The sequence below is a fragment of the Chelonoidis abingdonii genome, chromosome 11 (assembly GCF_003597395.2).
Source record: "Chelonoidis abingdonii isolate Lonesome George chromosome 11, CheloAbing_2.0, whole genome shotgun sequence".
Classification (NCBI taxonomy): Eukaryota; Metazoa; Chordata; order Testudines; family Testudinidae; genus Chelonoidis; species Chelonoidis abingdonii.
The window spans coordinates 52992121-53018363 of NC_133779.1; the positions used below are offsets into that span (position 1 = coordinate 52992121).

Genomic DNA, 26243 nt, shown 5'->3' on the forward strand with positions numbered 1-26243 from the left:
GGGCACAGAGGGCGAGGCCTCACCTGGCGAAAGGGCGGGGCCTCACCTGCGGGCGGTGAGAGGGGCCGGGTGGGGGCTCAGTCAGACGGCGGCGGGTGTCGCCTCTCGGAGCTCAGGGGCAGCTGGGTGCGCGGCGATGGCTGGGCCCGGGGCGTGGGGCCGGATCCACTTACTGCTCCTCAGCGTCAGCTCCTGTGAGTGCCGCGCCGGGGCGGGGGGCAGGAGGGGGCGAGGCGAGGTCAAGGGTAGGAGGGGGCTGGGCGGGAAGACCGAGGGGGGGAGGGACAGGAAGGGTGGGGCAGGAGGCGGGCAGGGGAGAGAGGAGGAGGAGGGGACTCATTGAGCCGCGTGGGGGACGAGGGACATGGAGAAGGTGAGAGGTCGACGGCGGCGCGGCGGAGATTTTTTTTGTTTAGAGGGATGAGGGGAGTGCGCCGGCGCGGGGGCGGGGAGGAGGAGCGTAGGGGGAAAAGGGGGGGTGGGGAAGGCACGGCAGTGGGCATTGCCGCGGCGGCGGCGCAGGCGGGCGGGGGGGTAGAGGGAGGGCGGCAGTGGGGCGAGGTGGAGGGTGGAGAGGGGTGGAGGCAGTGCCGCCGGCGGGGAGAGGGGAAGGCATGGAGAGGGATTTCCGGCGCTACTCAGGGGAGGCCAGGTACAATGATACTGGCGGGGAGAGGCATGGAAGGGGCGAGGCAGGCCGCGCGGGGGGAGCGGTACAGTAGGGAGGTTGGCAGGTGCGGGTGGGCGTGAGCGCAATAGTTTCAGGAGCTTCATTTCCCATCACCCGCTCGGCGTCGTGCTGGCGCGATCCCTGGCGGTGGTGGTTAGGTGGGGCTGCTGTCTGTTGTGTGTCTCTCTAGGTGTGTTGGGACCACCCAGTACCCCTCGGTGCGGGGCTGCCGCTGTTCTCCGCCGTCCGCTCACTTACTAAGATGGTTGGTTGTTGTGCAGCCCCTTTTCGTCTCAGCTGAGTCCCCACCTGTGTGGGCCGGTTGTGGCTTTGGGGGTTTGAGGAGTGTTCCATTTGGTGCGTTTGAGCTTTGAACCTCATGAAAGGCCTCGCAGGGCCTTCTGGGAGTGAATAGGCCGGGGAGGGTGGCAGGAGTGATTTTAGGATGCTTCATGTTCGTTTTGCCTGGTCTGACATGGGAAGAATTTTTCCTTGTGAGTTAAACACCGTTTGTAAGGCTGGTTGATCCCTTATCAGAGGCATGCAGAGGGGCCTGTGCAGACATGCTGTGCAGAGAGTGGGAACTCTGGGTATGGTACACTTGGCAGCTTATGAAGGCGATGTGGTCGCAGCGGCCAGCGCAGCGCGTGCTACGTACCCACAATCTCTGTGCGGTTGCTGAGCAAGGCTGGCAGCGAGCGTGAGCCAGCCGTGGGCTTTGATTCCACTGAAGCTAATTACAGTGCTGCATCTGGGGCGCTCGGGGTGTTGCGCCGCACGCGAGGGGGCAACAGCGGGGGGGGGGGTCCCCTCCCTCACCTGGTGTGCACGCGCGCCATAACACACCACTGGGGAGAGCAAAACAATTTATTTGCAGCTTCAAATAAGGTGTGAGGGAGAATGCAATCTCAAATCTTGCACACCTAAACAACAGTTTCTTCCTTTATATCCAGTTGTTTACTACAAAAACTTCCTTGCTGACTAGCCTGGATCGTTCACTCCCCCCTCCTTTCCCATCCAGCTGCAGTATCTTTTCTCACTCAATCTTTTTGTCTTCCCCCCTCCCTCTCCCCTTTCTGCTGCAGAGACATGTATGCTGTATCTAAGAGTGGCCTTGAAACTTGCTTCAATTTAGCTCCAGTGTATTACAGCAGGGAACTAACTGGCTGTTAACAATCAGAAAACTAATTACTGACATTACATTTTACAACTATTAACTCATTAGGTTACACAAAGTGTTAAACATGAAGGAACAATGTTTCATTGAGGGCTGAGCAGGAGAGCTTTATCGACACTTGTGGTCTTCCATTTTCCTGAGTTACCAAGTTGCAGAGGTGTAAAGCGCCAGTGTAGCCTTGGCCCCAGTTAAGTCACACATCGTAGATGCTGCTAAACAAATCTCGTTTCTTGTATTAACAAGAACACCTCAAACTCAGGAAAATGGAAGCACTCTAGAAATCCAGTTCGGTTTTCACTATTGAGGTTATTCACCTCTTGCGCTTAACTAATTTTCATTGTTTATTTTTTGGGTAGCCCTTCTGTCATTGTTCCAGTGTTTTCATGCACTTCATATGTTTGGATTGCAAATAGTGCTGGGAAAGCTTTGTTTATTTAAAGCTGTTGTTCCTTTTGTGCTGCTCTTACGATATATAAGACCAGCCTGAATGCTGTAAAGTTTCATTTGCTTTCTGTAACTTTACAATTAGGAATATCAAGTCTTGTGGTCCCTGTGCTTGCTGGGGGATGAGAGAACTGGAGTCTTCTCAACCCAAAAGGGTGTCTGAATCTTCTAGAAAGAGCTATTCACTCAAATCTATCAGGATTTGTTTTAAGTAGTGTTAACTAATTTGAAAAGCTCTCAAGCTATTAGAGGTGGGACAGACAGAAAATTGGGGAGCTGTAACTCTCCCTCGCTGTGAGGCCCAGCCTCCAGCCAGGTCTGAACTGGAGCTGGGCAGTGTGGGCCACTGGCTGCTTGCGGCTTGCAGGAGCTGCCTGGGTTTGAGGAGCTGCCTGGGTTTGGGGACCTGGCTCCAGGGCCAGCAGAGCCCTTAGGAGCAGTGATCGTGGGGGGCAGAGTAGGTCAGTTCAGGCTTCTGTGGAGAGCTCCAGCCCTTCATCTACTCTAGGCATCATGTCCCAGCTAGCAGGGACACAGGCTGGGGACTGCTCTCAGACCCTGTGCTTGGCCTTAATTTTCCAGTGCTGCGGGAGCTGGATGCCTGGCCAGCAGCCTCTGTTCTACCTTCAGAGCTGGGTGACCAGAGGAATGGCAGCTGCTGGGGTGGGGGAGAGGGCTAAGGCAAATTTTGGTCTCCCCCGAAGTGCTGCTCCTGGTCTAAGATGGAATTGACAGAGAGAATTCCAGCCAGGGATTGTAGATCATGTATTCGATGAGATTAGAGAGAAAAGGGGAAGAGGAGATGGTATGGTCATTGAGGGAGAAGGGTGGGCATTTTTAAGATGGGAGAGACTCACTAAGGCAGGTTTGTATTGAGAGGAAACAGCGGGAGAAGAGTAAAAGGAGGGGATGAGTGGGTGTGGGGCATGTGGGATGGAGTCAGTGAGGGAAGTGGAGGGGCTGGAGAAGGAAAGAAGATAAGAAACTTCTGTCTGTGATCAGGGAGAAGGAGGAGAGAGTTGTGAGGTGGAGGGGTAGGTAAAGAAAAGGCAAGCAGATGGGAGAGGGCAGGTCATGTCAGGTTTTTTTTTTCCTGGGAAGAAATTGATAAGATCCTATGTCAAGAGAGAAGCAGAGATACTGGAGGAGAGGAAGGTTTAAGAAGTAAGTCAAAGGGTAGGGCTACACTGCTGGGGAAGAAAGTGCATATATTTGGGTTTAAATAATAATGAAGGCCCAGTAACCTGTCTTGTCTTGGATTAGCAGTGTGAGTTCATCTTGCCCTATAGACTTTAACTCCAGATGCTAACACATGCTGTGTAGCTGTGTTTTCACTGCTATTCTATCCTAAATTAGCTAACCGGAGTTAAGAATACACCTCTAGTTTGCAGTGTAGACATACCCAAAAGTGGTGAAAAGGCAGCTGGGATTGGAGGCATGGGATTCATTTAAGATGGAGTAGTAGAGTGGTTCATGTAGGAAGATGATAGAACAGGAGAGAATGAATTTGTAGTGCATGCAGTTAGCCTGTCATAGCGGGTTTTTCCAGGAACATGCCACAATGCAAGAACAGGAATGGAGGAAGCAGATGTTGGGGGTGAGCGTTGGGGCAGAAATGGGCTGGGAGGACCTTCAGATGGGAGTGGGTGAAAAAGTCAAGGGTGGATAAGTGAAGAATGGAGGAAATTGACCTCCATTCCAGAGGAGAGGGATGAGACATCACCAAGTTAATGAACTAGATGGAAGTAATGGAAAACAGCCGTTTCCTTTCAATAGCTCTGGTTGATGTCAAAATCCGGTTAATTCTCTAGTGAGTGTTCAGCAAAAGCTCTAATCTCTCACTAAAAAAACAAGCAAAATACAAAACCCATTATTAAAACACAAATCAATTTAGGCCTTTTTTGTGCATATATTTTCCCCTGTTGCGGGTCACTTAAACATAAACTCTGCCCATTTTCATTGACTTTCTAAGAATCAATGGACATTAGTGACTTTTAGTTTTTGAAACTTACTTTTTAAAGAAAAACAAACCAGTCATTTGTGCCTGTTTAATTTTGGGTCAAAGCTAACCCGCCAGCATCCTTTTTAAGGTAGCCTCTCTTTCCATTAAAAAAAATCTTGCTTTTCAGTCTTATGTAATGCATGTTACATGTATGTAAATTTGACTTTGAATGCATGTGTAGCTCCTGCAATCAGGGTTGGGCTTTTGACCCTCCCCCTTTAGTTTTTACTTCCAGGTGGTATTCTTGATGAAGTCAGACAAATTTGACCACTTCTGGGTTCCAAAACCACCCAGTTCCTTTTAACCATCCATTTTGATTAAATCATGGGGGTTTGCTGTCTATTTTGCATGTGATGCTGGTTTAATGACATTCTTATGATGTATGAGCACTGGTTCCTCCTCTGCATTAATTACATGCTAGTGATAATGGGTTGTTAAACCTGTGTGTCTGCTTTTCCCATCAAGCTTTCTCTCATGTTTGCCCTTTACTTGTGAGGAGAAATCCTCATCAAAATTTGCAGTCACTGCCTTATGTCTTTTTAAATCCATCCTTAGTCCATCTTTGTGAAACCTATTTATCACTACCATGTGACAATGGCTAGACTAGTGATCACTCGTGAATATGAAGATCACTCTTACAACTAACCTAACATCCCTTCTTCCTCCCTCCTGTCTGTTCCCAAGTCAAATCTTTTGTCTTAGGGCTTAGCTACACTTGGAAATGTGCAGCGCTGGGAGTTACAGCTGTGGTCGTACAGCTGTGTAGGAACAGCGCTGCTGTGTGGCCACACTGACAGCTACCACTGCTGCAGTGTGACCACATTTGCAGCGGTGTTGGGAGTGGTGCATTGTGGGCAGCTATCCCTGCATTCAAGTGGCTGCTAAATGTGCTTTGAAAGAGGGGGATGGGGTGGAGTGTGACAGGAAGCGTGGGGGAGACAGAGTGGATTTTGGAGCCGAAACACTGTGACAGTCCCTGCCTGTGCCAAATTTCTGGCCCAGCTTCCCACCCCTCTCTCATATCACTCTTAAATTTGCAAAAAGGCTCAGACCAGATAAGCCAGCTTCTCCACGGGCTCCTGCCCTCCCGCCCCGCTGTGCTGTTTCTCTCTTCAAGCAAAACTAGCAGCTGTCTAGCTCCCTGCCTTGCAAGTTCTAAGGACTGGAATATACACAGCACCAACCTTCAATCATTTTAAAAGTTTTGACCCTTCCCCCACCCCTCTCTTATTCACTAAATGCAAATTATGCACTCCTGAATAGCCTTCAGACCACATAAGCAGCTGCTCAACAGGGACTCCCCTCTCCCCTCAAACAAACAGCTGTGAACATTCCAAAGCAATTCCCCTGCCTTGGCTCGCTTGCTGGCTGGAGCAAAGAGCAGCTGTGTTTTGTTTTTTAGAGCTGGTCATTCAGCCATTCTTCTGGTTTGTTGTGGACAGGAATTCTGGGATACCTCTTAATACCCTGGAGGCCAATAACAGAGCTGTTGGTGTCCACACCTGATGAGCAGCGCTGCATCACAAGCGCTGGAATCGCTACACCCCAATCAGACCAGGTGTACGGCTAGCGCTGCAGCCAAGGAGTTGCAGCGCTGGCTGGGCTTTGTAAGTGTGTACACAGAGTGAGTTGCAGCGCTGGTGAAGGGGTTACAGCACTGCAACTCTCCAGTGTAGCCAAGCCCTTTGACTGAGTGTGTTCTGTGTAAGGGACTGTCAGATTTGTTAAACATCGAGTCCAGTGGCACCTTAAAGACTAACAGATTTGTTTGTACCTTGCCTAGGACAAGGGGGCCCTAATTCCTGATAGCGATGCTTATAACAAATGGGGACTGCAGAAGGCTCCAGTCTGTCCCCACAAAGAATCAATACTAATATAAAGTTGTCTTCAAATTAAGATGTTTCTTTAAGTGGGTTAAAAAGCACTTATAGGAAAACAGGAAAAAATTACTTTAAAATGTATTTACAGTTTTAATCCCTTTAAAACATTACTAATAAGGGCAATATGCTTGACCGTTAGTGGTAGAGCTATCAAAAGGGGTTGTCTCAATAGTGAAGACAGAGGGCAGGAGTTTCAAAAGGATGCAAGAACCTCTGGAGAAATTAGTGGTCTAGTAGACTAAACAAGCCTTGATGGGCTCCTGTTAGAACCGAGATCTTGCCTTTTGCTCCCTGTGTCTTTAAAATCCCCAGCGGGAGAATGCCTCTTTCATAAATTTACTCTGCCACAGGCTTCTGGTGTGATCTTGGCAAATCAGTTAATCTACCATGATCCTCATTTTACAGATGGTGAACTGAGGCAAATACTTATGTGCCTTCATAGCAGTGTGAGGTTAAAATCCATTGGTGGTTGTGAGGAGCTCAGATAGAACTACTTAGATCTGCTTTTGCTCTGTGAGACGTTGGTGTTCCCAGGTGTGTATTAGTGAAAAAAATCTTTTTATAGTGAATCTGAGTTCATCATACATTAAACCTTTGTAGCTCAGATTGGAGAAATGAGCACCACACTGCCGATGTGTCTGAGAGGCAATCCTAAATCCCAGTTAGTCTTTGGAAACTGGAAACTCAGTTATCTCACTTACACCCTGGCACAACCAAGCTGGTAACGATCTATGAATGGATTTTAACCTGCTGCTGAAGGCGGCTCAAGGGGTGGTGCAGACACAGGTTGGTGTTGGAAAAGAGGTGATCAGTCCCAGGGGCTATTCCTGTGGGATTTTCCTTTTTCAGTGTAAGGGGAGTGAGGTATGCTGACATGGCAAAGCAAATTGAGTCCCCTGTTGCAGTGCTGATAGCTCTTAAATTTCATCTTTCAAGATGACCTGAGCCTCCTTGAGTTCCGTCAGTAGGTTCATTTCAGCTGAATGTTCTTAGTAACGTTGAACTGTTGAGATGTTAATTTTGGATCCAGTATTCCACACTGGATGCTGGAACAGCATAGAGATGTCAAGCAATTTGGGACCAGCATGGCAGAGGAGCAATGTTCCTTTTGTAAGGAGATCTTCACAATTAGCTTGTTGAAAGGAACCCCTTTCAAAGCTAGGAACTAGAAGATGCCATTAGTGATTAGACTATTGTTCACTCTAGTCCTGTGGCCAATGCCCAGTCCAGGAGGCTCAGTTTGTAGGCTGGTGAATGCATGATAATATGTTTGGGGGACAGGTGTTCAAGGGCTTTGAGCTGACAATCTGGTCACCCAAATAAGACCACACACTCTTCAACTCCCTGCCAAACGCTTGTCCACACTAGCCTTCTTTGCGAAATCTACCTGGGGGTAGGGCCAGATTAACCTTTGTGCCCGCCCCCCCCCCCAATGGGGGCACTTGGGAAGGGCAGGGGCCCGGGAGGGTCAGTCCCCAGAGCAAGGGCAGGCCACCCCCGGGCACATGGGGTGTGCCATGGTGGGGTGGCTCTGCTACCCCTAGCCAAATGTGAGGGCACTACTTTACAAGACCAGGATTACCAGAGGCACAGTGCCTGGCTGGCCTGTGCTTCCAGCATGCTACCATCCTGTTGGGGGCAGGCCACACTGTGCACACACTCCCGCACCCAACACCCCATAACTCCCTTTGCCAGTGCCCCCCAAAGACGTTCTGCCACAATGCACAGAATGTCTGCACAGAACATCCTCTGGCCCAGCGCACTCCAACCTGCAACTGGCCCAGCCACCCACACAGAACCCCCACTCCCTGGAGCCCAACACACCCACACCTCTGTCCCTGACAGCCTAGCCTGACCCACTCCCTCATGTCCTGCCTCCTGGCCACACTCACAAGCCCTGGTGGGAAGAAACTGTATGAGCCAGCAGTGCAGCCAGGCTCCCTCGGGACCTACTTGCTTGGAGGGGCCCAACCAAGCCTCTCACACTGTCCTCTTCCTCCCTCCGAACTGGCCAAAACTGGCCAGCCTTCTGCACCAGTCCCAGGCGGCTCAGCTCCGGGGAGACAGGCAGGGCCCCACAGGTGGTGAGAAGCAGAGACTGCCTGGAGCTGGAGGTGCACTGGGGTCTGGTCAGGGGGCAGAGAGGAGCTAGCTGTTGGTGCTGAGGGGAGCGAGGAGCAAGTGGTGGGTGGGGGGGAGCCAGCAGGCTCGTGTGGTCTTGAGGCGCAGTGCAAGCTGAGTAGGCCAGGACCCTTCTGAGCATGGGCCTGGCTCCATGGCACCACTGGCACTATTGCAAACCCAGTGCTGTGAGCAGGTTCCAGGGGATCTGCCAAGCAAGGCTGGCATTAGACTCACTAGGCCCCAGGGCTGAGAGCTGAAGCCCCTGCCATGCAGGACTGCAGCCTGGGGTCCTGAGCTCCAGCATCTGTGGCTGAAGCCAAAGCCAGAGAAACTTAACTTCTCAATGCCCCTTGTGGTGTGGGGTTCTGGGCAGTTGCCCTGCTTCCTATCCCTTAGTGCTGGCCCTGACTTTTATATGGAGAGAAACAGTTGTAGTACAAGTGAGCTGTGGAGTTTTTATAGCATGTTGGGAAGGGGTGGTGGTGGGAGGGGGCATGGCTCACAAGGAAAAAGGTTGAAAACCCCTGAACTAGACCTGTACTGAGGAGAGAGAGACAACTAACCGTTTAAAAGCACCAGTGCCCTATCTATGCTTATGCTGTTCTGATGTTTCGAATGGCATCAGTTCAGCAAACAAGGGTCTCAGCTGGTCTATCAGAACATAAATTTTCTGAAGATGGTTTTGCAGCCAGTGGTAAGTTATACACACACACGCTTGTGTTTATGGGATGGGGGGGAGAGAATCTGTTGAAGCTATGACAATGGGGCAGATATTTCCCCACCTGTCCGGCACCAACCAAATGGTCACTACCAACATCAGCAGGATGCTGTGATATTTGTTGCACTGTCCAGGAAGCTCTGGCTGTATTTGTCTCCTCTTATCAATATTTTCCTCCTGAGGACAGAACTTTGCATTATCACCTACCTCATCTTCCGTAAAATAAATTGGCTTAGCACTCAATCCTGTAAGCTGGTCCTTCCAGACCCCTCATCTGTGGCTCTTCTCTGAGCACTCTGCAGTTTGAAAATGTAAGTTACAATGGAGAGGCCTCCTGTGTGAAGGGCTTCTTGCCCCAGCAGAGCAAAAAACAGCCTGATGTGTTTACTCAGATTCCCAAATGACTCTCTCTCTTGTCTGCCAAACAAATTCAGAAACCATTCAAGCTGCTTTGCAACTCCTGAGCTATTCTGAGCTCTGCCTATTGCTGTCTAGAGGAGGTATCACCTCGTGCTACTTTCCAGCTGGGTCTGGATATTGTAATGATCATTGGCATCTCATTAGAATCCAGCAGTGTCAGGCACTCTCTGGCCCTGCTTGGCTTGAGCTCTGGCCACTCTCCTCCCCCCATGCTCTGACCCTATGCTGTGGCTGTACCCCACCCTTGCTTAGGATTTCTCCGTATGAGTGACCCATGCCAGCATAGACAGTAGCAGGGTGGCTTCCCCCAGAGCAGTGGGTGCCTGGGGTGCACTAGTGGTGAGTGTGGGACCAATGACTTACTCCCCAGCTCTAATAGCTGCTGCTTCTGCTGAAGGCTGTTGGCAAATGCAAGCAGAAGTTAAAGCGTTGCTTATGCTTGGGTCATATTTTCTGGCTCTTCTCAAGGGCTAGCACCATTAAATAGAAGCTGAGGTACTAATTGCATCACATGGCTGGCTGCCAGAGCCCATGGCATGTAACTTGGGGGTGTGTGCCTCAATTCCTTCTCTCATGAATAGAAACCACAGGAACTGTCTTGCAAGTGAAACACACTGTGGGTTGTGACAGATTCAGCAAACATGGCACTGCTGTGAGGGGAGAGATGGGGTAGAAGCAACCTCTGACGAGTCAGCCAGCCATAGCCAGATAAGATGTCTTGCTCGCTGCTGGTGCTTGCCCTGTGAGTGGATGGGTTTGTGGGGGGTGGTGTTAAAGGAGGCTCTAAACTTCTTGGAAGTGCCTGACATATCAGTTTTGAAGAGTGGAGCAGTAACTCTGAAATCGCTATGGTTGGGAGAGGATCTGAGCTCCTCTTATTCCAGGCTCTGTTAGCTGTAGGAGGAAGGCAGCACAGTGTCAGGGCCCTTGTGGAAAGTTTAGTTTGCAGCTGTGAGGGTTAGAAACCTAATTCTAACGAGTAGCTTCTGCAAACATGACTGGACTGGCCCTTCCCATAGTAGGTGAGAGCATTTTTCTAAAATGGACACATTGACAAATAGGGAGGGACCCGTTCTGTTAGCCTCTCTTACGTGTTCCAGGCTATCATCTGCTCTGATTTGGCCAGGTCTACGCATAGAAGGCTTTGCCAGTGTAGCTATGTTGGTGTACTCCGCTGGCAAAGTGCACCTTGTGTTCATACAGCTTATAGTGACACAACTGTGCTTTTGCTGGCATAGCTGCTTCCAGCCTCTCAGAGTGAAATAAGCTGTACCAGTAAAGGACACTTTTACCAGTATAGCTGCTTTTGCTGTCCCACCTCTGTTGGTCACAAATCACACCTATTCATGTCCCTGCCCCCACAGTTTGTGTTGATCTGGCCTGGGTCTGGTACATGGTTCCAGGGCATGACTCTAAAAAGGGAGGAAAAAGCTTCTCAATGCATCTCACTAGTTATGCAACGCTGTTCAGCTACATGGGAGAGGAGAACAAGAGAGCTTCCTTAAGCTCCAGGGGAGCAACTTGAGTCTGCTTGAATAGTTGAGAGGTCCTTGATGAGTCACCCAGCAAGAGACCTGGTAGCTCCCAGGACAATTCAAGATTTGAGTGGCACTGAATCACTCAGCTCTGTTCACATTCATGTTCTGCTTTTATTTTATTTTCAGCATCATGCTACTTACTGTTTAGGGTGCAGCTAGTGGTAGAGCTCTTCACTGGCTACTAGAAAACACTTCAGTGAGCCGATACTTCCATACTGCTCCCAGCCTCTGTTATATTTATATACAACTGGTAGGTATTAATGACTTACAAAACCCCTGTTGGTGTAGCAACTAGGTACTATTTACAAAAGCATAAATTAAGCCAACCTATCAAGTATATTGGCAGCTTCCTTCCTAGGAATGAAAGAGTGGCCCAAATGCCAAACTAAATAAATGCCTCTTCACTTGTGCCCTGAAGGATGCCATGCTCTGGCGAGTTGCCATGGGCCATGTGTTTGGAAAGAGATCTGCCTCTCTTCTGTTCTGAGAAGAACAGTCCCAGAAACTGACAGATCATGCTCCTTCCTCAGAACTTTTGCTGAGTCCCAGTAGGTTCCACAGTAAGGTCATGGAGTGTAATGATCATCTTGGAAATGAACAAGAAGCTGATGTAGAGATTTGAACAGAGAAGTTACATGCTCACAGCCATGTGACGGGTGTTGATGACTAGCTGGTGATTGCATTTCTGGAAAGGTATTGAAAAGCTGGTGGCTATTCAATCCCATGTGCACGGTAACATCCCAGCCATGCTTGGCAGGAGTTAACTCAATACCCTTCTACTTAACCCTGGTGGGACTACTGAACTCTTGATTGAACCAGTGCAAACCCCAGTGTGGATGCTCTTATTTTGAGTGGCTTATAGCAATTTAGCTAAAGGTGATTCCTTCCTAACTTCAGCTAAACTGAGTCAAAGCAATTCTTAAATCAGAATAAGTGTGTCTACATGAGGTTTTGCACTGGTTTAATTACATCTGTCTATAAACCAGTACGGCTATCTCATACAGGCAAGCCCTTAGTCTGGAGCTGAGCTGAAGACTCATAGCTGAAGCAGGAGTGATATGGGATTTTAAAATGTCTTTTTGCTAATACATACCAGACATCTATTTCATGTGGACAGGGTGAGCATGGAGAAAGAGCTGTTCAGGGTACCTTAATGTTTTCAACACAGAAATTAAGCACTATTTAAAAACAGAACTTCCTGGCTTTTAAATCTGCATCAGCAGCACCTTGCCCAGCTTTTCTTTCCTAGAGTTACTGCTGTTTTTACAGACTGAGGGCTCTGCACGGCCACATTCAACACACTGTCCTTATGCAGAACACAAGGCAAAAAACTCTCGTTCAGGGGTTCTCAAACTGGGGGTTAGGACCGCTCAAGGGGTTGCTAGGTAATTACATGGGGGATCACAAGCTGTCAGCATTCACCCCAAGCCCCACTTTGCCCCAGCATTTATAATGGTTCTAAATATGTGTTTTTAATTCATATGGGGTGGGAGGGTCACCAGTGCCCAAGCTTGAAAACCACTGGTCTAGTTGTCCCTTCCCTGCCTGCAAAGAGCTGCAGGGAGCAGTGACATTTAGTAAGCTGCTTATCCCAGCATCTCGAGTTAATATGTAGCTGCCCCTTAGCTCACTAGGCCAACTTTAAATTGTCCCTCTGAGACCTTCAACATGTTTCTTCATCAGACTCTGGAGAATGAAGTAGAGCTGTTATGACCCTGCATTTGACAACCCAGTTTTAATAGGGTCACCAGGGCCCATGTTAGATACTGAAAGCTGAGCCCTGCCACCTGGGCTGAAGCCAGAACCCAAGGGCTTCAGCCCTGGGCAGTGAGGCTCAGGCTACAGCCCTGCTTCCCAGGAATGAAGCCCTTGTGGGGGCAGTGGCGCTCAGGCTACAGTTTCAGCCTTGCATGGGGGCTGTGTTTTTGTTGTTAGGAAGGGGCTGTGGTGCAGTGAAGTTGAGAATCCCTGAGCTAGAGCAGATGGATGGGCCCTGTCTACGCTAGCTGAAAACATTTTGAAACATTTTCCACTGCTGGTGGTAGCACTGGGAGTTTTAATGTAGACAGGTTGCTGAGGCTTTTAATACCATGTTCGTTAGACATGTTCTGAGTGGATTTGTTCAGTGTTAGCAATGAGAAGCAATCTGGGGATTTTTTTTTTTTTTTTACCAATGTCGACAGGGCCCCAGGGCAAGCAGAGCAGCTGCTGCCAGGCAGAGCGAAACTGAGGACTAGTGGGCAGAGGTAGCTTGGCTGTATCTTGAAATCCTGGTTCTTGGCAGAAGGTAGGAGTGGGAATGGATTAGTGTTGTTTGATTAGTGACCCTTCCCCCAATGCAGTGATGCTACTCATAAAGATCCTGGGGGGTGGGGGATTTCCTGCAGAAGGGGAGGAGGGTTTTTAAATTTCCTCTGGTTACTGATCAAGGGAGCCTAGGTTATTAGGTATTTTTTGGGTTACTAAATTCCCTTAGTCATGAAAGTCCTAGGCTCTGATTGATTGAAAACTGAAGGCTGTCTTTGAAAGGGTTAATCATTCCAAGTGGGCACTCTCACTTTGGCACCTTTCACCCACCACCTTCAGTAATGAAGGTATCTTCTGCTGAGTTTGTTATTTTGTGTGTTGGACAAAGAACAGCCAATGTTAGCCAGGTAGTAACCCACCTCCAGCCACCTGGATAAGCGATAGACAGAGTGTGGCTGCCATGATCTGTTATCAGGTCCATGAATTAATGATGTGGATGTTGACTGCTGTGTTCAGGGATTGGACTAGGGGCCTGCAGAGCTAAAGACACAAGGCTGCTGTAACAGATGACTGAGGATTGGGCACAGATGGGACCTGTGACACACTCACTAGCAGACTATGTGAGCACAGGAGCCTTGGGCCCCTGAATTCCAGTTCTGGCTCTGACAGGCTCCTTGAGCTGACCCTGTTCCCCCATTTCCTTAATCTGTAACACTGGGATATTAACCTCCCAGGAGTTTGTCTGGGATTGACTGTGTGAGAATTAGATTCCCCTACTCAAACTGCCAGGAGATGTAGCTTTAAGGAATAAGGGTTTTATTTACAGTGATATACTGAATATATTGCACAAGAGGAGAAGATAGCAAACAGGTGGCCAGATTACAAGAGACTTTATTTTGAGGGATCTTTTTAAAATTAAATGACTTTAAGAAAGGCAAACAAACTTCTTTTCAATTAGATGGGGAAAGCAGTGTTTGTGGCTCCCATCAGCAGGCTCAATGTCCAAATGCCTAGAAGGGAGATTCAGATAAAACACAATTTGAAACCATTAGTGTGCACACCTGGCTATGATCTTAAACAAAACCCTCACCAGTTAGGCCTAGTCTACACTAGTCTGTTTTGGAATTAGCCGAGTTAATTTGAAAGAAGAAAAAAAAGATTCCATCCACATGACCAAACCGGATCTTTCAATTTTAAAGGGGTCTTTAAATCGATTTCTGTATTCCACCTCGGCAAGTGGAGTAGCACTTAAATCAAGATCGCAATTCCTGGTTAAAGGTATTGTGGATGCAATTCAACGTTATTGGCCTCCGGGAGCTATCCCAGAATGCTCGCTTGTGATCACTCTGGACGACTCTCAACTCCGATGCACTAGCCGGGTGGGCAGGAAAAGCCCCAGGAACTTCTGAATTTCATTTTCTGTTTGGTCACCGTCAGCACAGGTGACTGTCAGCACAGTCCACCATCACAAGAGATCGTGCAGTCCCGGATTCGGAGACGAGTTCCAGGATTGCGCAAATGGGAGGTACTGGATCTCATCGCATGTTGGGGAGACAAGTCTGTTATGGCAGAACTACTTTCCGAAAAAGGAACGCAAATATGTACACTGAAGTCTCTGGGGCCATGATGGAAAGATGCTACTCCAGGAACACAGAGCAGTGTTGTACAAAAATCAAGGAGCTCAGGCAAGCATACTAAAAAGCCAGGCAGGCAAACGGGCGCTTTGAGTCACAGCCCCATACATCCCGCTTCTACCGTGAGCTCTATGGAATTATGGGGGTTGGCGCCACGACTACCCAACCACTGTCCGTGGACATCTGTAAGGGGGGAGTTTCATGGAGAGGAGGAAGTCATTGGAAGACGAAGAGGAGGACGACAACAGTACACAGGCAGCAAGTGGGGAATCCATTTTCCCCCTGAGCCAGGAACTATACTTAACACTAGAGCCAATAGCCTCCTCCCACTCCCAGTGCAGCTTCTGGACCATGACCCTGGAGAAGGTACTTCTGGTGAGTGAAAGCCTGATCGGAGCCTGTTGGGAGGGAAACCTAGCTGTCCTGGGCTGTTCGCGTATAAAGGGCTCATCCTTGCTCGGAGCTGCATTGGAGCCAGGGGGGAGGGGGAATGTTGGGTGAAGTGATCATTTCAGAGAGCCCGCAGGCCATCTTTTATGGCAAACCCACCAAGCATTGCTTCCTATGGGAAAGGGGTCCTAGCAGTTTGAAAACATTGAAATGAATGTAGAAGAAGCAGAACCCCGTGTGCCCCTAGGCTGTCTGCAAGCTGAATTCTGTTGCTGGGCTGTGTGTGATGGCTTACTCATACCAAAGTGTCCCCTTTGTTCTCTGAAAAGTATTTTAAAATACTACCCTCGCTCTTTTTCTCCTCCTGCAGGTGCAAATGTTTCAATGCAGCCCCTATTTACTCCGTCCCAGAGGCTGGTCCAGGTTAGAAGGCGGAAAAAACACACTCAGGAAGACATGTTTGCTGAGCTCATGCAGTCCTCCCTCGCTGATAGGGCACAGCTGAATGTGTGGGGGCAAACAGTTGCAGAGTCCTGCAAAGCATTACAGGAACACAAACGGAGGAGGCAGGCATGCCATGAGAGCAGGCAGGACGCTATGGTCAAGCTCATGGGGGAGCAAACTGACATGCTCCACTGTATGGTGGATCTAATGCGGGAAAGGCTGCAAGACCACAGACTGCTGCTGCAACCCCTGTATAACCACCCTCCCTCCTCCCCAAATTGCATAGCCTCCTCACCCAGACTCCCAAGAACACGAGGGGGGAGGCTACGGTGACCCGCACACTCAACCCCAGAGGCTCACCCAAGCTACAGAAAGCTGGCATTTGCAAACTTTTGATTTGGTTTCTTGACTTGTCCTTCCCTCCTCCCCCAGTCTGCCTTCTGATTTCTCTCAATGTGTTGTTCAACAAATAAAGAACAGTTTTAAAACAATTTAGACTTTATTTCCTTTCATATATAGATATAGATAGGGGGTAGGTAACTTCAAGAGAAACAAACACGACTGTCACACCATACCTGGGCCAGTCATGAAACTGGCTTTCAAAGCTTCTCTGATACGCAGCATGCCCTCCTGTGCTCTTCTAATTGCCCTGTTGTCTGGCTGTGTGAAATTGGCTGCCAGGCAAGTTGCTTCAAACGTTCCCCCCCGCCCTCCCCCCTTACTCTCAGAGATTGTGAAGCACACAACAAGCAGCAGTTACAACTGGAATATTGTAACTAACAGAGTCAGTAAACTGCACCAGCGCGCTTTCAAATGTCCAAAAGCACATTCTACCACCATTCTGCACTTGCTCAGCCTATAGTTGGACTGCTCTAGGGTGCATGTTTATGGCTTCATGAGCCATGGCATTAAGGGGTAGGCTGGGTCCCCAAGGGGATGTTGAAATGTCTGTAGTTATCAAACAGTAATGTTCTGGTCTGGGAAGTAAGTCCCTTCCTGCAGCTGTGCAAACAGACCAGAGTTCCTGAAGATGTGAGCGTCATGCATCTTTCCCGACCATCCCATGTTGGTGAAACATCCCTTGTGATCCACCACTGCTTGCAGCACCATGGAAAAGTATCCCTTGTGGTTTACGTACTGGCCGCCCTGGTATGCCAGGGCTAAGATTGGGATATGCTTTCTGTCTGTCGCCTCACCGCAGTTAAGGAACCCCAGCATATTAAAGCCGTCCACAGTGGTCTGCACATTTCCCAAAGTCACTACTCTTGATAGCAGCTGGTCAATGATTGTGTTGGCTACTTGCAGCACTGCAGCCCCCACAGTAGATTTGCCCACTCCAAACTGATTCTGGACTGACCGGTAGCTGTCCGGTGTTGCAAGCTTCCACAATGCAATGGCCACTCACTTCTCAACGGTGAGGGCTGCTCTCATTTTGGTGTCTTTGTGCTTCAGGGCAGGGGACAGCAAGTCACAAAGTTCCATGAATGTGGCCCTAAACATATGAAAGTTTTGCAGCCACTGGGAATCATCCCAGACCTGCAACACTATGTGGTCCCACCAGTCTGTGCTTGTTCCCTGGGCCCAGGATCGGTGTTCCGTGGCATGAACCAGGCCCAGTGCCACCATGATCTCCCAATTGCCACAGGCCATGCCTCTAGGAATGTCTGTCCATGTCCTCATTATAGTAATTGCATTGTCATCGCTTCCTCGCCCAGTTTTGCAGGTACTGCACATAGTGCTGGATAATGCACAAGGTTTTTACAATGGTCAAAACTGCAGCGGAGATCCGAGTGGGCTCCATGCTTGCCATGCTATAGCGCCTGCCTGGGTAATCCTGGAAAAAGGGCACAAAATAAGCTGTTCAGTTCAAGATGGCTGATAAAAGTGGTAAATGGTTGTCTTCTGTAGCTTTCATGGAATCAGGAAGCTCGTTAGAGCCGCAAGAGTGGGAGAGCAGAGTTTGCGGCAGAAACGTGAGCAGAATTTGCGGTGGAAGCTATATGGCTCTGTTCACGATGGCTGAAAAACGACGGACTTGTTGCCTTCTGTAGCTTCCATGGGAGTCCAGGACAGATAACATAGAAGAAGTGGCAGAAGCTGTGCAGTTCTGTTCACGATGGCTGAAAAATGGCAGGAAATGGGTAGATGAAAGAGTAAATAGAAAGACAAGAGAACATGCGAGGTGGATTCATAGTACCAGGAGACAGGCGGTGCACTGTGCTACACCATCTGGTAGTATAGTGTCTGCCGTAGCTTTTACGGAGGGAGGAGCAAGTGACAGCACACACCCAGAAATGCCTGTGAGAATGTTTTTGCCCCATCATGCACTGGGAACTTAACCCACAATTCCAATGGGTGGTAGAGACTGTAGGAACTGTGGGATAGCTACCAGAGTGCACCACTCTGACATTCGATGCTAGCCTCGGTACTGTGGATGCACTCCGCTGAATTCATGGCAGAACAATAGGCAGTGGGAGTGTGTGTGTGGAGGGGGAGGTTGTGATACAAGAGAACAAAGGGGAAAAACGGGACAGAAGAGGTTTTACTCAAAAAAGTAGATGTTTCTTGCAGTGGTCATCCATGCTGTGTTCTGATGGAAAACCTGGTACTAGTGGGAGACTGCAGGCTCTATAAGGAACCTTCTCTGTTTGTGGAGTCTCTTTCAACACTTCAGTCACTTGCATAATGGCACATGGCTTCCTGATTGAAGTTGACTCACCTGCAGCTGGGGGAGGAGGGGGAAGTAGCTTGCAGATTTGCCCAACACATTCTTCCGAATGCTCATCCCCCTGCATTTGGAGATGTACCCATGCCTCCAGGGGCACAGGGAGGGAGAAGAGGAATGGGGACAGAACCTAAGGGTGTGGGAAAGGAGGCAACACACTGGAGACCAAAAATAGAAGGGGAAAAATCTCATCTCCACTTACATGTGGTAAACTAGTGGATTTTTGGGGTGGTAGCTGGGAAGAAATGTGGGATAAACATGGTGGGGGTGGGAGCTGGGGGCTAGGCAATTGACAGGTAATATGGAACCTTTCACTTTGATGTGTTCAGAACAAAAGCAATTAAAAGCCTGCAAGTGACTATAACAATGGCCTTTCAGCTAGGTTCTATTGCAAGCACTTGAACAAAGCACTAATTCTAGTTGCATGGGAACTCCATCCCCCACATGAGGTCTAAAGGCCCAAGCGTGACATTATCAGAGAGAGAGCTCAGTGGTTTGAGCGCTGGCCTGCTAAACCCAGGGTTGTGAGTTCAATCCTTGATCTTGCTAGTGAAGACAGAGGGCTGGACTCAATGACCTTTTGGAGTCCCTTCCAGTTCTGTCGGATAGGTATATCTCCATATATTAGAACAAGCTCTCACTGGGTGTAGCTGTTACCTGGCAACTTCTAAAACCAGCTGGTACTTCGTAACATGTTCATGGAATCCACTTTGGAACACCACACGCATACCCCACATCTGTATCAACTGTAAATGCCCTTTGGTGATTTATGGTGAAATGATTTTGGTGTCTGGCCCAGTTTCTAAAGGACAAGTATCCACCTCAGGAAAATCCAGCACATCAAGCTGTGCAAGTTGTAACCCTTTATGGAAGACCTGGTAGAGACAGAATTGGCCATGAAACCTGAACTTCTCTCTCATTCTTCCAGATGAGGGGGAGGCCCTATTGGTCGGATAGTGGAGGAGGTCATGCGCTGTCACTGCCTGAGTTGACTGCCCTTCCTCACTGGGAATGCCAGCCCAGTATAACTGCCATCTTTTAGAGTTATTTACACATTACATTTCTACTCCTTAGCTGAAGTCCACCTCTTACCTTTAGTGTCTTTGGCCTGTCCTCCTCCTACTCTTCTATTTGAGTGCCTCCTTGAGAGACAGCCAGTTCCCTCCCATCCTAGGATCTTCGGGGGGGGGGGTGGTGGTGGTCAGATAACTGCTTTCCACTTTGGGGCTGCCTAGGACAGGGTTTCTCAAACTGAGGGTTGCAACCCTGCAGGGGGTTGTGAGCTGTCAGCCTCCACCCCAAACCCCGTTTTGCCTCCAGCATTTATAATAGTTTTAAATATATACAAATGTTTTTTAATTTATAGAGGGCGTCGCACTCAGAGGCTTGCTATTTGAAAGGGTTCACCAGTACAATACTTTGAGAACCTCTGGTCTAGGAGATTTTCTGCCCCTGACAAACTTACAAGGAATCGTTTAGGATGGCCAAAACGTGGGGTGCCCACCCTTCTGTTCAACCTGCAAGTTCAATGTATTCATAAATGATCTGGGAAAACAGGTACACTGTGAAGTCGCAAAATTTTCAAACAATACTAAATTACTCCAGATAGTTAAGTCCAAAGCTGGTTGCCAAGAGTTACAGAAGACTCTCACTAAAGTGGGTGACTGGGCAAAAAAATGGCAGATAAGATTCAGTTGATAAATGCAAAGTAATGGGTGCTGGAAAACCATAATCTTATTTATGAACACAAAATGATGGGGTGTAAATTAACTATTATCTCAAGAAAGAGCTCTTGAAGTCATTGTGGCTAGTTCTCTGAAAACATCTGCTCAGTGTGCAGTGGCCATCAGAAAAGGTAACAGTGTTAGTTAGGAGCCATTAGGATAATGGTATAAAAAAAGAATTGGGGAAAAATACATAAAAGTACACAAATGAGTAGGGGTATGGAACATCTATAGAAGGAGAGATTGGGACTGTTTAAAAAGCCAGTCTGGAGTCTCAAAGAATGAGCACATGGTGTACTCAAGCCAGGGAAGGGCAGGATGTCAGGCAAAGCACCATTAAAATCCAGTCCTAAATGTGTATGACGGAAACTGTCTCTTATTTCCCTTTTCTTCCCACTTTGAGCCTCGCTGCAATCCACACCCAAGAGGGGTATGAGTTCCCTTTTCTATCCCCCCTCTCCTCTGGCATGTACTTCTGGGCCCCACGGAAATGTTCCCTGTGGGACCCCTCCATTGTTTTGTTTCCTCTCTTTAACAATCTGGCCACCCAGAGCAAGGCCTGCTAAAAGCATTGCTCCTCTACTGTTCAGCAGCCATGTCTTAGAATGGTCTGCAGGCAGGGCAGTGTGAGAGTCAGTCACCCGGGTTCAGGTCTGTTGAAAATGGCTTGGTTTAAATGGTTACATCTCACATTGTGGACAAGACTTAAACTTGCTCTGGAAACTGAGCAATGTTGCATATAGAACAAGAGTATTAGGAGATCAGCTGGGAGGAAGTTGCTCTCTGGGAGTAAAGTACAGTCCTTGTGACTAACTCACCCCACCCTTGCATGTTAAACAATAATGTGCATCAGTTATGAAAAACCATATGTTCATCCTCGTCGTTGCTGCTCCAGAGGAGGTGGCTGGGAAATGAAAATGGTTTAGTATTATGTGTGTGAGCAGAAGAAATGCACTGGTGTCTTCTAGGACTCTAGCATAATCCCAGAACGTGCTGCTTCTGTCTGCAAAGACACAATCTAACCATGGTGCAACATGCTCTGGCCACAAACACATTTAAGCAGGGTTACCAGTGCCAGAGAATCTTGAGCCCAGTCACAGCCTATACCTGCGGGGTATAGGCTGTGACTGTTGGCAAAAACGAGCCTTGTAATTCACCAGTGGTGCCACTCCAGTGGTGGTAACAGTAGCAGGAATCATAGTGTAGGTATATTACTTACAACAGAGCTGCCACCATTTCTCCAACTTGTGAACTAGGAGGTCCCAGGGCTTGACTGTGCCTCTGACAATTTATTTTGTTCACTCCTTTGCTAATATTAGCATTTAACTGGGCCATCTGCCCATTCAGCTGAACATCTTACTGAGGGAGGGAAAGGTGGATTCACACCTTGGCTGCTATTTGACTGGAGGCGGGGCAGGACTAGATAGCAGTGTGCATTGTGCTGCTTTTCTGTTCCTAAGATGCAACCTTCACACTCTCTTTTGAATGCACATGAAGTTAATTGCAGATGTTAGGGAAAAGACCACCACTCTATTGAATTTGAATCAGATAGCCTGAGGCACCTATATTGATTACAAGTGTGCGCACCCAGGGAGAGCCAGCGGGTCACCCTAGCAAGGGTTAAGCTGCTCTGCCTGTTACAAATGTTACTGAGCTTATAAAGGTTAAAACCGCAAAACGTCACACACAAATACAGCCTTATGTGGAATACAAATTGCTAATGCTGCAAAACATGACTAATATTTACCCTATGGCATACATATTGCTATTTAGCAAGCAACTCTTACACATTTTCCTATTTTCCTGTGATTGTCTTTGCCAGTCAAGTCTGCGCTTTGACCATTCTAGCACTTTTTCTGTAGTCCCGACAGCAGACTCAGCTGTTGTAACTTAACAGATCTCCTGGCTCCCCTTTATTCAATTCTAGTTCCTCTTTTTGGGGCCCTGACTACATCTTTCTGCCTTGGCATGCCCTTTATACAGTAAAACAAGCTAAGCTAAGGCTCCAAATTATTTTTGCTCAAAGGCCTAGGGCCTAAGACAATGGGGGGCGGGGTTATTTTCCCTAACACAGAGAACCCCTAAAATCACAGAATCTGACTTGTTCCACTAATGGGATGTTGTTCTGGACTTGCTTAGCTAAGAGTATATCTGGAAACTTCTCCCTCCTCCTCCCACAATTCTCCGGTGGAGAGCGTGAGAGAGAATTCTCTTCCTAGTAGAAAGACTCATCTCTTTTTCCTGCTGAGAGCTTTCTCAAAGGAAGACCCAGTGTTTTAGAAAACAGGTAGGAAGAAGGGAGGCAGCTTTGTCCAGCCCTGAAGAAGAGAAGATGGCACAATAAAAGATACTACCTCCCTCAGCTTGTGTCCTGCTTCTAAAAGGAAGCATTTCTTGAACCTGTTGTCAGGGGAGTGATTATCTGTTGCCCTTTGTTCCTGCCTTTATTATGCTTAAGCACAAGCCGTAGAGCAGAGTGATTTGAACAGAGTTGCTAAGCTCCTTGGGGTTTGTCTTCTCACTGTTGTGATTTGAGTAGTGAGTCATTCACTCTCTGCTGGCTCCATGGTTTCCAGCCAGGAGTTAGCAGCCAGTTGTATCTGTACCATGCCCCACCCATCTCACCTGACTGATAAATTCAATGAACACTGGGCAAAGCATGTCAGGGCAGGATGAGTCATTACCAGTGAAGAGCAAAACAGCCCAGGGACCAGGCCCCTCTGTGACAGGGAAGCAGAAATGCCTCCTCTCTGAATTAACCACATGCATATTCCTTCAGACTCTGCACATGTGAATAGAGCCCCATCATTGTGGGACAGATGAGGGGATCCCTTGTCGGTAGATCCGCAAAAGAGAGCGTGAAGAGCTGTAGCTCTTCAGCTACTCTTAGGGCACTGGGCAAAGCTGCCTTCCTTATCTTCTGGACTGGAAGTCAACAGTCCTGGGTTTTAATCCTGGTTCTGCTCCTGGCCCACTGTATAACCTTGGGCAAATCTTTTCCTGTGTCTGTAAATGGGGATGATACTGACCTCCTCACTCCACCTTTGTAAAGAGTCTTAATGTCTACAGATAAAGAGGTGTGTAAGTGCTAAATTGCTGGTCTCCACTGAGGTTGTGTGAAGGAAGGGGAGTCCCTAATTCAGATCTGAATTGTACACCAGTGCACCAACACTCTTCAGAATCCTTTGGTTAGTGTCCTGAATGAAATGTGGCTATTGAACGACAGATGTTGATGCTCTAAATATGCCAAATCCACACGCTCAAGCCCTGGGAATGTGCAGCCTGGCAGGTTTTGTTAGGGAGGGCTTCCAAATTGACTCTCTACTGGGAACAGAATGAGTGTGACAAGTGCAGGAGGGTTGTGGGAGTCTTTCCATGGGGTGCTGTTAATCCAGCCCAAGGTGAGTGGAGACTGTGCAGTCACGATCTTTTGTGGTCATGCGATACTGGACTATTCCAGCGGTGCTGTTCAGAGGCACCCACTGGAGCAATCATGACCTTCCAAACACTTTCAAGCAAATGGTAACTAAGTCCGTTTTTAAAAGACCCTCTTCTCGCACTTGGGTTCTCAGCATTGCCAGCCCCAGCCATTCAAAAGCCATGGACCAGGCCCCCCATACCAGAAGATTGTTTTAAAATTAGTGAGATTTTAAATAATTTGAGTGGTCTTTATTGGCCTTCTGGTTTTTGAGGATTGAGTTCTTCTCAGTGACCACTGTTAAAAACTGAAAGTGGAGAGTCTCTTGTAACCACCTGGCTGTAGGAATTGGGGCTTTAAGAAAAATACCAAATATCATGAGACTTGTAAATTTGCAAGAGTTAGAAATACAGACCCTGTAATCCAAGGGCAGCTCCCACGCTTCAGTCCATGGGGAGTCGATTCTGTTTCAGACTGTTGTCCTTTGTACGGGGAAACAAACTGAGCTGTGATATCACTGGCTAGTTCAGAGCATTCACAGGAACCCCTTGTGCCATGCAATCCAGGTGTGGGTTTGGCAAGAACCCCATTTTCAAATGTTTAGAAGTTGTCCAGTAGTTTCCATCTTTCCTTCCAGGCAGGGGTATCTCTAGGATGGTGCCAGAGCAGCAGAGGTGTAGCTTGAGTTGTAAACATGTTGGATGCTGGTGTTTGTTATGCTGCAGTGATTGATGGGAAGGCTGGGACACTCAGCTGGGAGTTATCTACTATCCCTGGTACGCTCATTAGCACCTCAGTGCCTAGGAGTGGTGCTGTGATGACATACAGGTGAACTCCCCATGCTGTCCTGAGTACTGGCTGTACCTCTGCAGTGGTATACTCCCCCCTCTTACCAGCCTAATTAATACTCCGTTTGAGGTGCTGTTATATTGAGGGAGATTAGGAGCTTAAATGTATTTGGATAGAATAAACAGGCCATCTGTTGAATCAGATTTTATGTAAAGAGCTTTGGAGTCCTTGAATGGAAGGTACCTAAGGTAGGAAGTGCTGTATTGGTGATTATCCAGCACCTCATCTGAAGGGGAATTTCACTCAGAATTCCTTTGTGCTTGCAGCCCTTCCCAGTTTTTCTCTAGCATTTCATAAAGCAGAATGGCAATGGATCTGGTACTCTGGATACCCACCTCTGCCTGCCTAGTAATGGATTAGACATGGATCTGCAAAGGTCCCAGGAATGTCATTGACCTGCCCGTGCGGAGAAAGTGAAGCTGCATTGTGCAGGTCTTTATCCTTGCTTCTGCTAGGCAACCGTTCGGGGTGAAAAGTTAAATGACTGTGTGACCTGAACCACGGCAACTTTAATTTTTTTGGCATGCCTGTTCCATTATGTGCTCTTTGTAGTTTTAGAGCAGAATGACTCATTTAACCCTTCTTGGCATAAATATATGTGGTTGGCTGTCAGTCCCCGCCCTGACTCTACGTCAGCTATTGGCATTGCCTGTGAACTAGTAAGTACCTTCCAACTCCCAGGAACCAGCTTGTAAGGATTGTCCTTTACTGTGTGTCCATGCAGTCCTTATCACAGTGGAGCCTATCCTGGTTGTTACCATAATATAAACAGTAAATAATAATAGGTGGCTGTGTGGGAAGGGGCAGCTGGCAACTTAATTTTTAAGTGTGCTGTGGCAGTACCCGCAAATTCTAAGCAGGATTGGAGACTCAGTGTGCTGGGTGCTGCACAAACAGCATAAGAATGGCATCCCTACTAGTGCAAGGGCTTAGAAGCGTCTCTAGTGAGTTGAAATGGCACTGTGGTGCCAGATATAAATGTACTGGATCAGGGTTAGGCAAGTCCGAGAGCAGCCAGGCATTTAACATACAGAGATTAAATGATGTCTTAGTCACTGATGCTGAGTTATCCTAGCCATTGTGCTGTTTTACAAACACGCCCAGAAGGCTTCAGAGGTTATTTCCCAGCAGCTATGTGTAAACACTGGGGAATAGGCTCAGTATTTGCCTTTCAGAAACCCTAAACCATCTTATCCTGTTGGGTCGAATGACACTCAGGGCCGGCACATAACCTGCGCTTACAGACTAGACTATGACTGCATGGTATTTAAAGGTCAATCGGCTCAAGGAAACTTCCGCTCTTCAGGAGCAGCTCTGACTTTCTAGTCCCAAGAAGTGGGACTGGGAACAGGGCAGTGGTTTATGAAGCAATACGAAGGGACGAGTCTCTGGGAGCTGGCCACTAGGAACTCTTCCAAGTTCAATTACATTGATTTTCTTGCCTGTAGAGTTGAACTCTCTATGGATCTAACATTGGAATGTGGTGAGGAAACTGCATGGAAAAAAACAGTAACTTGTCTTTTTTTTTTTGTACTACTGAAATGCCTAAAGGTCCCAACCAAAACTGGGGCCCTGTTGTACTAGACAGTGTACATACACACAGTCTCTGCCTTGGAAAAGTTAAAATCGAGATAGGACAGAGGGGTGGGAAGGGAAATAGAGAGACTGAAGGAAGGTGATTTACTCGAGGTTATAGCAGGTCAGTAGCACAACCTGATATAACCCAGGAGTTCTGACTTCCAGTTTAGCCCCAGTCTGCTAGACCACGCTGCCTCTCAAACTAGTGCATCAACATATGCTGTTGTGCAGACATGCTGAAACCAGAAAGACTGGGTACCT

The 26243-nt window shown here is 48.1% G+C and overlaps 1 protein-coding gene across 2 annotated transcripts in view; it reads left to right on the forward strand.

Moving 5' to 3' along the window:
- LOC116834316 (junctional adhesion molecule A-like) overlaps positions 1-26243 on the forward strand; it is a 72910-nt gene continuing 46667 nt past the window's right edge. For both annotated transcript variants that reach the window (XM_075071133.1, XM_075071134.1), the window contains exon 1: positions 1-194. The gene's annotated coding sequence lies outside the window, so the exon portion shown is untranslated. The remainder of the gene's footprint in view (positions 195-26243) is intronic.